We start from the raw sequence: 12,925 nt of genomic DNA on the forward strand, positions 1-12,925 counted from the left end.
GTCTCCCTTCTCATCAGTCTGCAGACATTCTGAGGGGAAAACCCATCAGCATCTTAGTTCTTTCTGAACATTTCCATGTTTCAGTTTTCCTAATTTGATTTTTTAGCACCGAGTTCAGTAAGGCTAATATTATTTAATATCAGTAGTAAAATGTGATGGGCTAATAAAGTCCACTAAATGGTTTCTCTATATAGTATCAACAATACGCTGCACATAAATAAAACACCAGTGCCGTCCACTGGCAGTAAAAGGGTTGTATAGCTGGATAGACTGTTGTTTGGAGACTCACAAAGCTGCTGAACGTTAGTGAAATTTTATTGCCCCTAAGTGCTTACATAACAGGGGAAACTCGAGCCGGGCTTAGAACATATATGTGGTAACTAGACTTCATAGTAGCTGCATGTATGTCTTTAACTTCAGCTCTGCTTCTGTTCTGAACTTCTGGTGGTGATCAGGGACCAGGTGGAGTGTGTGTAGGGTATTTGTAAACACATGGTCCTTTTTAAAGAGCCTTGTAAAATCTGATTCCTTTGTTTTCTGAGCATATTCCAATAGAAATTTCAATTTTAGTTGATTATTCTAAATGCTAACTTCACTGAATTTTTTAGGTGGGTGGATACCATTATCTGACATTTTCCAGATGGTTTTTGATGTAGTGGTATTTGGGTATATGGAATTTTAAGGAGGTTTTCTTTCTTTTCCCTTGGGCAGATTTTAAGCAAAAAATTTTTTAGAAGACCAGCTATTGTTATTACTGAGGTTAAACAACCCTTATAGTAGCTCAGCCAACTTTCCTACCCTTACAGTACTCCACATTTCTGTGCTTTTGTGAAACTGTATTTTCTTCTGCGAGTACGTGTTGGGAGTAGAAGTATAGGCATGTTGTTACTCGTTGCAGTAATAAAGGACCTCTAATTAAGTATCTGTTTATAGTAAAACACACATACACACACACCCCAAGAATCATTTTTCAGACAGAGATTCTTTTCAAGGTTTTGAGTATGTTCCTTTTTTAAGCACTATGATACAAATATTGTAATAAAAATATCCTGTGTTCTGATGAATACAGAGACCCACTTCAGTGGCATGAAACAGTAAAACACTGTATTAGCAAAATAATCAGTGGTATTTTGAGTACATGTTTCAAATCTGTTAGAAAGTTCATGGCTTTTTCACTCTCTCTCTCTCTTTCTCGGCAAATTTTGCATCTACTGGTCTTTTGGTTTTCTTTGATTCCTTCTGCTGTGGCTCTTTGAAGTGATTCAAAATTAAACAGTAGCTACTTTTTAGGGAAATTCATCATGTTATGTTCAGGATTTCAGAAGAGTTAATGATGCAGAAAAAGCCCTGTAAAACATCTTTCTAAAAGGGGTCGTTCTCTTGTAGCCTTCTCACTTACTGGTCTCCTGTATCATTTGCAGTGAATTGGAACTCCGTTATTTATTTATTTTTCAAATACCACCTCTAACTTAATTTAATGTGGGATGTGTTTCCACAAAAGCATGCAGGGCCATGTGTCCTGAGCTGCCCGAACAAAGCAGTGTGGTTGTTACCGATCTGTAATAAGGGAAGGTCAAAGAAAATATCCTCATATAATTTGGAAAGTCAAAAGGCCACATTCATGACTCTCAAACACTGGTCAGTTATTCTGCTAATACTTCATAAGGATATAGTTTTCCTGGCAGCTTAGTGGTTAAAGACCTCAGCCAGTTTTGGAAGCATTCACAAAATAAATCTCTGGAGCTGTTAGCCATTACGTGTTCATTAGAGCCAACTGAGCTGAGATTTTTTTACTTTTCTTTTCTTTACTTTTTTACCTTCACTTTCTTTCCAGGTTGTTTTAGAGAGAATGTGCGAGAAACTTGGAAAAAAGATCTCTTCTGCTCAGTCCACGGGTCATATTGTTGTGTTCAGTTCTCTTCATTAGAACTTTCAAGATAGAGATGAAAGAATCTCCACATGCACCTTTGAAGAACCTGAGGGCTTTTGGTTCTAAACCCACTGGAAAATGTCTGATGCTCAAGTCCATAGGTGCAATGAGGCCTCAGAACATTGAAACCACCTTTAACAGGGACTGAAAGAACATTGGATCCTACAGTGTGGTCATGAATGTCCTGCCCATTGCAGTCCACAGAGGTCACGTGCCTGGGGCTGAATGGAAAACATCAGACACATATCAGTCCTGAAATAGGTTCACATGCTGGTGTCACTCTTAGTCTCAGCTGCCTATGAATGTCACTTTCATGAGAGTCCAATGTCAAAACTGCCTCTGTGAGAGTTTTCTCTCTCACTGCTCCAGAATGTGCACTCAAGTACTTAAAAGAAGGAAATAATTCAGGGAATTGTAAAACTCATCAGACATGCTAAAGAGGACATGAGAGAGCAGGGGAAAAATTTGGATGAATATTGGCCATAGAAGATACAGAGAGCTCCTTTTAAGATTGATTTCAAAACACATTCCTATCCCCCTCTATACACACCAACCCTTGTGTTGTTTAGTTCTCCCATAAACAATTCTATTCTTCAGATCTGTCTCTGCAGTTGAAAGCCCTACCCACCTAGCTTCTGACCAGGTCAATGGAGCAACAAAGAAATTAAGGACTAAGACTATATTGAGTTCATGATGAACATTTATTTGACATTTTATTACATAGATGGAGAAATCTCCTGGTACGGTTTAATTCTTGCTTTACAAACCCACCCTGAATTATCAAAGTTGGATGTTTTTATTATGGTGATGATGGAAATATGTAGATTTACAATAAAAGAATTCACTTTTACCAACATTGCATGACATTACAAGTTTGTGTGTTCGTAATAATTTTATGAGGTTGGCATTCGGCCCCCTTGACCATGGTGGTTAGGTGAGAAGTAGAAGGAATGTTTTGGAGAAAAGCAAAGAAAATCTGCATATTCATTTCACCGTAGTCGTTTCCTATATTCAACCTTGTATGAATGGCTTAATCTCCCAGAGAGTTAATTTCCTCTCTGCAGAGCTCAGCAGAGTTGGTGAGGGGTCAGATAAGATTAATGTGTGTGAAACTGTCTCAATAACAATAGTGTGTGATATTCTTATAAAGAGGCCTTATTGAAGTCGATAACATTTCTCACTGTATAATGCCTTATGCTGATATAGGCTATTTTTATTTTAGATGGCAAGTTAAACTGAGGACCCTGCCCCTCAGGAGCTTTGCTTGTGAGTTTGATCCAACTTCTGTTGTACCTCTTGGCACTTCATAGAATCTTTTTGCATTCATCTAATGATAGCTACCATCCTTTGTGATGTTGTTGTACTTGCAAATGCTGAATCCTTTTGCAGCATAAAGGAGAATTAGGGTGGGTTGAGTTGAAGGCTTCAACTATCCTTCCTTGAAACTTTGTTTTGCTGATGAGAACTGAATTTATTGTAAACAATTTCCACTGAGGACCTTTTATGAAAGGAATTTCATCAATATTCCCTGAAATAAAGTGGCTTCTGTTTTTTTTGTTGTTGTTATTGTTGTTATTGTTATTGTTTTGTTTTGGAGGGATAGGTTCTCACTAAGCAGTTCATGCTGGCCTTGAACTCACTTAAGTAGCTCAGGCTGGCTTGGACTCACAGGGACCCTACTGCCACAGCCTCCTGAGTGCTGGGATCAGAGGCATGTGCTGCCACGCCCAGTATATGGCTTCTCTTTCAGGATTTAAAATTTAGCCACATACGTTACCTGTTTTTAAAAAACAATTTCAACAGAAAATTTGATGATTTAAAAAAAGTTTGTTTTGCAAAATAAGGCAGACTGATGTAAAACACCACCTCTTCAGTGTGTTGGCAAGGAGTATAAAGATTTGATATATTAGGATCCCGATATGGATTCCAAAGGTATGTCTTATTTTCATGGTACTAGTATCACTAGACTCTAGTGGAAAGGCTTTTTCCATTTTCTGTACATTTTGTTCAGTTGTATTTTTACAGTTAGATGTGAGACACTTAATTTTAAGTGTTCCAAAAGTGATTGTGCCTATTAAATTTGCTAATTTGTATAAATTTAGGCCTTGGTAAAGGTTAACTCTTAATTGTTTCATGTTGCTTAGGGGAAGGCTTCCAAAACACTTGCATATGTGAAACATGCATCTTGAAAATGTGTGAACATGATTAGGCTGTGATTCTTGATCAGAATGAATATTTCAGTCACTGATGTGAGGTACCAAATCTTTATCCAACAATGTTCCCTTCCATTTCTGATTTGTTATTTTTGAAAGTTCTGAAACTTGCTTTTATTTTTTTCAGGTGATTGGTGTTTTGTAGTCCACTGTAAAGTACATAGCCATAGAAATTTATTTTAACATGAAAAATTACTTTCATAGCTGGACAAAATTAATCTAAGTATCTTTTTGTTCTGGCATTGTTGAATGATGTAATACTATTTTAAGAAAGATAATGTTCTCTGTTACTCTGAGGAGTTCTGCTAATACAATGAGAAGTATCTGTAGGCATATGCATGGGGATTTAGAGTGTGTTTGTGTCTACCTTTGAAATGCACAGATTTAAGATTGAGATACATGAAGAGGGAGGGTTGCTTCCCCTTACAGCTGGGCGGTGCTAATCTAATTTAGCCCCTATCTCTTTGATATAATAAAATAATGAGATAATCTGACTTATTTTAAATTGGAGATTAAGGAAACTTTAAATGAAGAAAACAACAAAATGGAACCAGAGAATAGACGTCTGTGTCATTGGTGTGGTCCTGATAAAGATCTTATTTCTGTAGGAGCAGAAGGTGTTGAAGAAACATTACTCATGAATTCATGAGATGATCGGTAGCCTTTACCATGTAGCAGGCATAGACTCCAGGCTCAGACCTACAGTAAGACTGAAGAGTGCAAACGTAGGTAAGGCAGAGCCCCTCCACTTAAGGATAACAGGCTATTGAGGAGAGCGAAATACAGGTACAACTGCATCTCTCACTTATACATGATGGAAAACAGTGCAGGCAACACTGTTATAGCATCTCCAGTGCATATTATTTGTGAAAAGAACTACATTTGGAGGGAGAGAGTCTCAGGTTCTATTGCTGCCTCTGGCTCTTGTTCACTTTATAAACGGGACCAAATTTTTAAATGTCTTTAGTCCTTGTTTCAACTAGAACGTGGAGAGGCCCAGCATCATAGCTTGTGGAGGAGCACTTGTTTAGCATGAGCGGGTCTTGGACTCAATCCCCAGCCCCACAAAAACAATACGAAAAGAAAAAGAAAAAAACAGAAAGACAACAATGTAGAAAATATTTTCTACTCACAAAGCTATTTTTCTAAGATAATTATGGAAAATATCAGCACAAAGGACTGGCTTAATAAATGCTGACTACACGACTACAGGTCACCTTGTCCCCAAAATGCTATCTATTCCCTTATATCACCTTTATTGCCTACAAATATTTTTATCATTTCCCTGGAAACCAGAAGAAGGCTTTTGACTTGTTGAACATGACACAGCTTTTTCCACAAAATGGTTCCATTGTTCATGTGCCTAACAGAACATGAAAAGGGCAAGAGAGGAAATAAGCAATTCATGCAGCAATGAAATGCGCGTACAGCTAGCTAGTGGTGTGTAATGTGAGATGATCGCTCAAGAGGGAACCAGGGAAAAGAGAAGAGTGAAAGGAGAAGAAGCTCTCTCTCTCTCAAGTAGGGACATCAAAAAGTGGGCTCAGACAGGTCCTGCCGAACTTGACATTTTTTCCTTCATTGGAAACATCATCTTTGCTAATTGAAAGTTTTGTCTGCACCCGCCCTTGGTCACCGAAATGTATCCTTCCACGGAGGACCAGTGTCTATGATTTGTGTGGAGTCGTGTGTCTAGACAAAGACCTAGCACGGTGAGCTGTGGTTGTTATGTCTTTGCCAAGGTGCAGAGATTTTTATCCAAGCGAATTTTAAACACTTGCTTCACACAATTCACTGCATACATGACTCTTGGCAGTCATGAAAACATTTTATTGTAGAAGATTAACACATAAATTATTGTTATGCTTACTTAATGCTTATTCTGTCCTTACAGAATGGTTGTACCTTGCTTATATAATGGGAGGCATTAGAAGTGGAATGTTGCTGTTGGTTTACCAGTCCAGTGTGGAAATATTTCCTTCAGAAGGTAATTTTCAGCTAATGTAAATAAAGGAGCTTCTTTCTGCTTTTATACCAAAAACTTCCAAACAAATAATCACTGGTCCAATGCACTAGCAAAATATGCAATTAATCTATCATTATCATCAAAAACATATAGTATAATTTCTGCACTCTAGTCAATAACTGAGATTTACTTTTAAAAAAAGTACTCATCTGTAAATTTATTGATGTAGGACACTTTAAGAAGACCTTAGGTATACTCAAGGTCTCCAAGTTGGAAAACACAATAGCTTTTCCTGTGAAGATCACAGAATATATAATGTGATATAAATGCATGTAATTAATCAAAGTGGAATAGCAAGAAGCCGGCACTAGAGTATATTTTATAAGCTGTTAACATCTTAGTAAGTAGCTTCTGAAACTCAACAGAAAACAATAAGACCTTGTTTTGCTACTTTAGAAAATGTAAGAGAGATTAAAATTCTTTGGGAAATGGTTTTTGAAAAATATTGTTTTTACCCAAATGGGTAAGGAACAAGTGCAGTAGTGCTGACAGCAATGGAATTTAAAACTCCATTCTAATAATCTTATTCTCCAAGGAATGCTACACAGGCATCCATTCAGGTCAGGAGCATGGACCAAGGGACTAGGCAGTAGTTGGGTCCTTGCCTGGTGCCAGGTACCATACTGTTTCCTCTTAGGTGTTTGGGATACATTTTCAAAGACCCTATCCCCACTCACACAGAAGTCTGATGAGTCAGCTTGTAGTCTCTCCTTCCCAAACTTCACTCATTTATTTTAATTAACTGGAGGACCTGGTTAAAAATACAGCTGTCTCAGCCTAGCCCTGGAGATTTGGATTTACGGAGGCCTCAGTGGAGCTCAGGGCTGTGGATTCTTCAAAGCCCCAAGATTAGAAATTATTGACCTGGATAATTTTCAGAAAAATTTTTTTCTGACCCAGAGATTTAGCTTTTGGTATAGTCATCTAAATGAAAATCACTTGTGAATTTCTGAGAGTATTTTGTTAGTGTGTTTCACCACTTAGGGAATATTGTTCAGCTAAACTTCACTCTTGCAGAAAAGAACCTGCAGAGGGGTCAGGTACCAGGATGAGCTTCCCTCTTGGTAACCACCAGGTCCCCTGTTGTCCCCTACCCTTGAGCTCCCCTATCTATCATCATGATTTTGGTGTTTACAGAGCTAATGTCATAAAAATAACACAAATAGCGTTCTATTTTTTTAGTCACTTACCTCTTTGAATGTCCTGTTTCTCTGGATGAAGCTCGTCTGAATGTGTTGTCACATGAGCTCTGTGAGCATCTGGTCTCAAACCAGCGCTCATCCCATGTTCCTAAGCACCTCTTCTGTGCAGGGAACCCATGTTCTCCAGAAGGCATACAGAGCTGTGCTAATCCTCAGCCTTTTGCACCCTGCTTATCCTTTATACACGAAGTTTCCTGCTTCCTCTCCTTTTGGCAGACTCTTTTTCCTTAAGACCCCCATGGATGCCACCTTCCCTCCCTGTTGAAAGTAATCACTCCTTTCTTTAAGCTGCCATAGCATTTTGTTCAGAGCTTTGCAGAACCCCTGTCTCTGCTCTCTGGTAATGGGTATTACGTTGTGATGTCTGTCCTACCCACCAGATTCAAGGAACTTTGGCTCATCATGTCTCCCTGGCACTAAGAAAGTGCCCATGTGCACGGGGCTCTGCATACATGCAAAAACAAAAGTTTGCAATTGCACAAGTCTGCCCAGGTAGACAAGATCTTTATAATCTAGTGTTACCTGAGAAGTACTTTCTCATTCCCAGAGATGGGTTGCCCAGTGGGAAGAAATAAAACCATCGCCTTTCTACCTCAACTCTAAGCAAGTTTGTTGGGCAATTGCCAGCTGGGTGACCCAACACTGATCAGCTTCAGGCTCCCCAAACTGCACACGAGGTGACTGAGATGCCACACTAGATAGAACTACTTACAGAATAAATAATTTCACTTCATATTGTATCTTTCCTGGCACCAAATAAAGCTGCCAATTAAGTAAGTGCTCACACAGATGCGTTTTATTGCCCTATAGGATGAAACATTTACCACATAGCACTCACTTTGTACATCTGTCTTGGCAAAATAGAAGGGAGCAAAGAACTTGTGAAAATTTGTGCTTTTTCTCTCATTTTTTTGCTCTTTGTTTTTTTTATTTTACCCTGGGTGTATTATTTCCTGATTATTCCTCTGAGGAGCCCAGGCCCTCCAGAGAGAACATTAGAACTCCTAACTCTCTAGTCACTCCGTCTCTACAAAGCAGGGTTCAACTAGGCTGCTTTGACCTCAAGTACAACAAAGGGCATGCAAAGGTTTGACTAAATTCTAAACTTACATGGTTTGATATGATCAAACCAGTAATCATGGTGGTTGTAGAGGCTGGCCTTTAGGTTGGCCTTTCTTATTGACCAAAAGTCAATTCTAACAGCACATTGCTACTTTTAGCAAAGTTAAGTTAAGAATTGATAGACAGAGGTGACCTGCGAGCAAGTGGTATGTTGTAAATGAACCCTAAACATATTCCATCGCCCCTCCCACTTTTCAGCAGTTTTCAGTGGCAGAAAAAGCATGGGATATATTTTAATATGCTCCTTGGCCCTTGTTTCCTTCTGAGCTGTTGATATGTAGGCAACACTTTTCCACTCCAGCGAGAAAGACAGGGGTGACATGTGAGGTGATTTGAGTAAGTCTCTCTCCTTACGTATTGGGAGCTTACACCAGCCCAGGTTCTTCATATTAACTTTGGAGACTTTAAGAACAGTGTGCTATCTGATTCTTGAATCATCCTGACTGTTAACAAGGCCACATCTTCATCCAGAAGATCAATAATGATAACAACAATGATTAATGGTTAACAATACTAGTATTGAACATAGTTTTTTTTAGAGTTGGTTTATGTAGTTTATACATATTATGACATTTAAATTTTCACAAAACCCCTGTAAAGCAGATTCTGCTGATTAATGCTACTAATATCTCCATTTTGCACACAGGTAAACTGAAATAAAGTTGTATATTGTACTTTATAGTTATTGTTTATTGTCTTTATAGGACAGATATGCACTGCACGACTTCCTGAGTCAACTCTAGAGTTTATTTATCCTTTGCTTAAAAATCAAATCCAGGAGGAATGGCTTGCTGTCCAGTAAGCATGAATGAAAAACTGTTCAGCAGTGTTCCAGCTCATATATTTAACTGCTCTAACAGATAAGTGCCTAAGGAATCATGCTACAGTCTGCCTTTGTTGAGTGAAACAGATCCTTGAGCCCCTCAATGTACTTCTGTAAAATAGGGATCATGAAGAGAATTGCTAACTTGAAAATAAAATGTGACAACTTCTAGTACATTTTCAATACTCAGGAAAGCCTCCAGAAAATGCCTAGTGAATTAAGGACTATGTTTATTGTAAGATGACTTTCCATTCTTCTCCATTATCCTCTTACCAGCAATACTAATAAATAGTTAAATGGATTGATTTCAGATTCACCTCTTTTTCCCAGTGGAGGTGATAATGGGCAATGAAATGACCAGAGGGCAGATAATAGCATAAAGAGTGTAGTCTCCGAGAAGGCCTGGGAATAATGTGGAATTGACGATGTTATAAATAGGTCATATTTGCTTCTTCTCTAAATCTATGTAATTGCTGCAGCCGTAGACTTTTATTGGGTAAAAAAATGGCCCAGAAATGGGGTTGGAAAGGCTAGTTTTACACTGATAATTTGAAAAGAGGCGTGGTATAACCGTTCAAGTCATCACTCTGTTGAACTGGATTTTTAATAATTCCTTCCTTTTTGACTATCTGCTGATGCATTCTTCTGTGCATGTATAATAGTCATGTTTTTTCAATTCCAGGATGGTAATGAAGACCGTCAGTTATTTTCCCATATGCTCCACATGTAAATATTGTCAATACTGCTGAAATTAAGTAGTCCATTCCTTCATCCATTCACTTTTCTTAGGACCATAGATTGTGACTTCTGCTGTTTCTTTGTTCCTTCGTCACCATATCCCCTGAATCTGTCAAGAAGAAACTATAGATTATTTGTGAGCTGGGTTGGTCTAAATGGGCTCCATGGTGGAGTTGTTTCTGACAGCTTGTGGTGCCCAGGTGTGGGAGCAGTTTCTGGAGAGACTTCCTAGCTTTCTTTGGTTCTCTGGTAAATTCTGTGGTGTTTTTACTTAGGGCTGTGCAATGGGTAAAATCTATACATTTGCTCCTTGAAGTCTCTAGTGAGAAGTGCTCTGACCATGTAAATTAACCATGAGAAAACCAGTGTGATTTCTACTGGAAGTGGCTGCCTGGTTTGTGTGGGCTGTGTGCACCCTCGAAAGGTCAGTGTGGGCTGCTGCCTGTCTGCCCTCCTTATTGCACATGTCAAGCTCCCTGGAATGTTCTGGAAATCAGTGCCAGTATATTATAGATTCTCCTAATCAGTTCTCATTAAAGTTCTACCCGTGCTTAACTCACACTTCTCTACTAAACAAGATATGGTGACTAAGACCCCTCCTGTGAGTCATCTTTGTCCTCTTTGCATTCTCCTTCAAGTTTTCTATCACAGGTTTTATGCATTTTGAAAAACAGTCATGTCCCCCTTGCCTTTCTCACATTCCTGCTGCTTGTGGCTGTTGTCATGAAACTCACATATATTTGCTTTCCTCTCATCTCCTTTCCCTCACCTGCACAACACCAACATGACCCTTTTTGTCCCCATGTCCCTAATATTACTCCTCATTCCTTATGGGATTTTGTCTGAACTCCAGAGTCTGACACTCAAGTACCTCCTGCTAAAGTTTTTTCTTAATTTTCCAAAGAAAGTTATTTTTCCTCTTTCAGAAATAAATTTAGGGTATGCCATTACTTTTATATTTATAGTAGGCTTAATCTGGGTATAAAATTTCAGCAAATATTTTGTCTCCATACTCTGACAGCTCATTGAGGGCAGAGACCATGTCTAATAAATGAGGAGTGGAACTCAACTGACGTGTCTATCCGCAACTTGCCTCTGAGAAACTCACAAATGTTCCAGTGCTGTGGCCATCCTTATATGTTCTTATTCCCATCAGGTTTTAAATATTGAATAAATGAATATTTATGAAGTTGCACAAATAACTGAGGTATACGATTTTTGAAATGATCTAATAGAAAAGATTCCTTTGTTCTCTCCATGGAATACTTTTTCAAAGCAGTGCGGTCTCTTGATTTCAAAACAGGAAGGTAGAACATTCCAACTGCATCATGAGTCCTCTGTTTATATTTGTAAAACCTGTACTCTTTCCAAGCCTCTAGGCAAAAGCAAATAGAAATAATCAGAGCCATTAGAACTTGATTATGTTGAATTGGATTCTTATAACCGAGGCTTGATAGCCAAAATTAGTGGTGTGGTAGTTTATTCTGAAAGAGATGCTTGTGATATTGAAAAACCATAGACTCCAACTCGTTGTAATCTTTGAGGACATCTGAATGTTTTGAAAAATACAGTAATCACATGCTTTTTATTATCTCCATAATAAGAAGGAAGTTCTGTATCAAGACATGGGGTCGGGGAGAGAGAAGGCTGGGGAGTTTGGATTTAAGCAGGCTGGATTTGGACCCTGGTTCTGCCTCAGCCAGAAAGAATTATTTGAGCATGTTTCTTCATCTTGGGATCTGCTTTCTCAATTTCTAAGTTGCAATAAAAGTACTTACAGGGCCATCCTTGACGTACAGGTTATGTGACATCTGGCGCAAATCAAATTCCAGTGTGCTTTTGCGCCCTTCCTCCTGTCATCCAACTTGAAACAATATGCATGTTGTGGCTTATAAACAGCTATTTTTTCTCTGCATAGATAAGACAGCTCTGTAACGCTGTTACTGTTTTCCTCGAGGATCTCTCTGTGGAGTCACACTTGCATCTTGCCTAATTTTTTCCAAACTATTTATTTGTAGGTCTAGAAGAGGATAAATTATTTTGGAAATAGTCACCACTCTGTCTCAATGAAGACACTCATTGTTGAAGAACCCTTAAATAAATCACTCTCCTTTCAAGGGGGTATTATTTCCAGTCGTTTCACCATCTCAAAAATAGTGTAGATCAGAATTATTAGAAAGGAATTACCCAAGCAAAGTGGTCTTAAAAATAACTGCCTATGAAGGAGTTAGGCTTATCAACAAGAGAAAAAAGAATTTTTCTATTAAATTGCAGCTTGTCACTCTACATGAGAAAATAGCAACATTCACCATGTATTCTTTAAGGACAAGGCTATGAGTGCTTCCACTAGGTGGAATTCTCAACAGAGCTTCTAAGAATGAACATTTACTCTTAGAGGACCCTAGGGAATGTCTATTAGGAGCCAGGTAGAAAAAATGAGAGCCGTTGCAAAAAAGGTTACAGAAAAAGCCAATCTGTGTGAATTCATTCCACCTACTTCACATTGTGGAAAATAAGATGTGGTATGGGACACATTTCATTTTATTCAGTATGAGTGACCAATGTCATTACAATTAGCTAATGAATATTTTTGTTTTTTTTGCACAATATTAATATCATCCAAAGCTACTAAGGTATTTTCTATCCAAATTGCATAATCAAGCAAAGTTATACTTTTAAACATTTTTTCTGGTTCTTAGATGGAAGGCAGTGATGTTTTTTAGCTTTTATCTAAGTTCCAGTTTAAAGTCTTATCAATAATGTGGCAATGCAGCGTTAGAAGATAAAGAAGGATCTGTAGAGTACATTTTTTTCTTAACCTAAAGCAAATTAGCAATAGAGCTTAAACTTGATTTTATATATATATATATA

General features: G+C 38.2%; 1 protein-coding gene across 8 annotated transcripts in view; it reads left to right on the forward strand.

Moving 5' to 3' along the window:
- The window catches only part of Flrt2 (fibronectin leucine rich transmembrane protein 2), a 90,877-nt gene that overhangs the window by 6,632 nt on the left and 71,320 nt on the right, over nt 1-12,925 (forward strand). For 3 of the 8 annotated variants that reach the window (XM_005390244.2, XM_013517212.1, XM_005390243.2), the window contains exon 2: nt 6,038-6,130. The exons of 3 other annotated variants lie outside the window; for them this stretch is intronic. The gene's annotated coding sequence lies outside the window, so the exon portion shown is untranslated. Of the gene's footprint in view, nt 1-3,174; nt 3,197-4,115; nt 4,185-6,037; nt 6,131-12,925 lie in introns of those variants that run through there. 2 more of the 8 variants (XM_013517211.1, XM_013517210.1) reach the window with 2 other exon arrangements.

This window comes from Chinchilla lanigera, unplaced genomic scaffold, assembly GCF_000276665.1.
Source record: "Chinchilla lanigera isolate Chin_1 unplaced genomic scaffold, ChiLan1.0 scaffold00037, whole genome shotgun sequence".
In the NCBI taxonomy this organism is placed as follows: domain Eukaryota; kingdom Metazoa; phylum Chordata; class Mammalia; order Rodentia; family Chinchillidae; genus Chinchilla; species Chinchilla lanigera.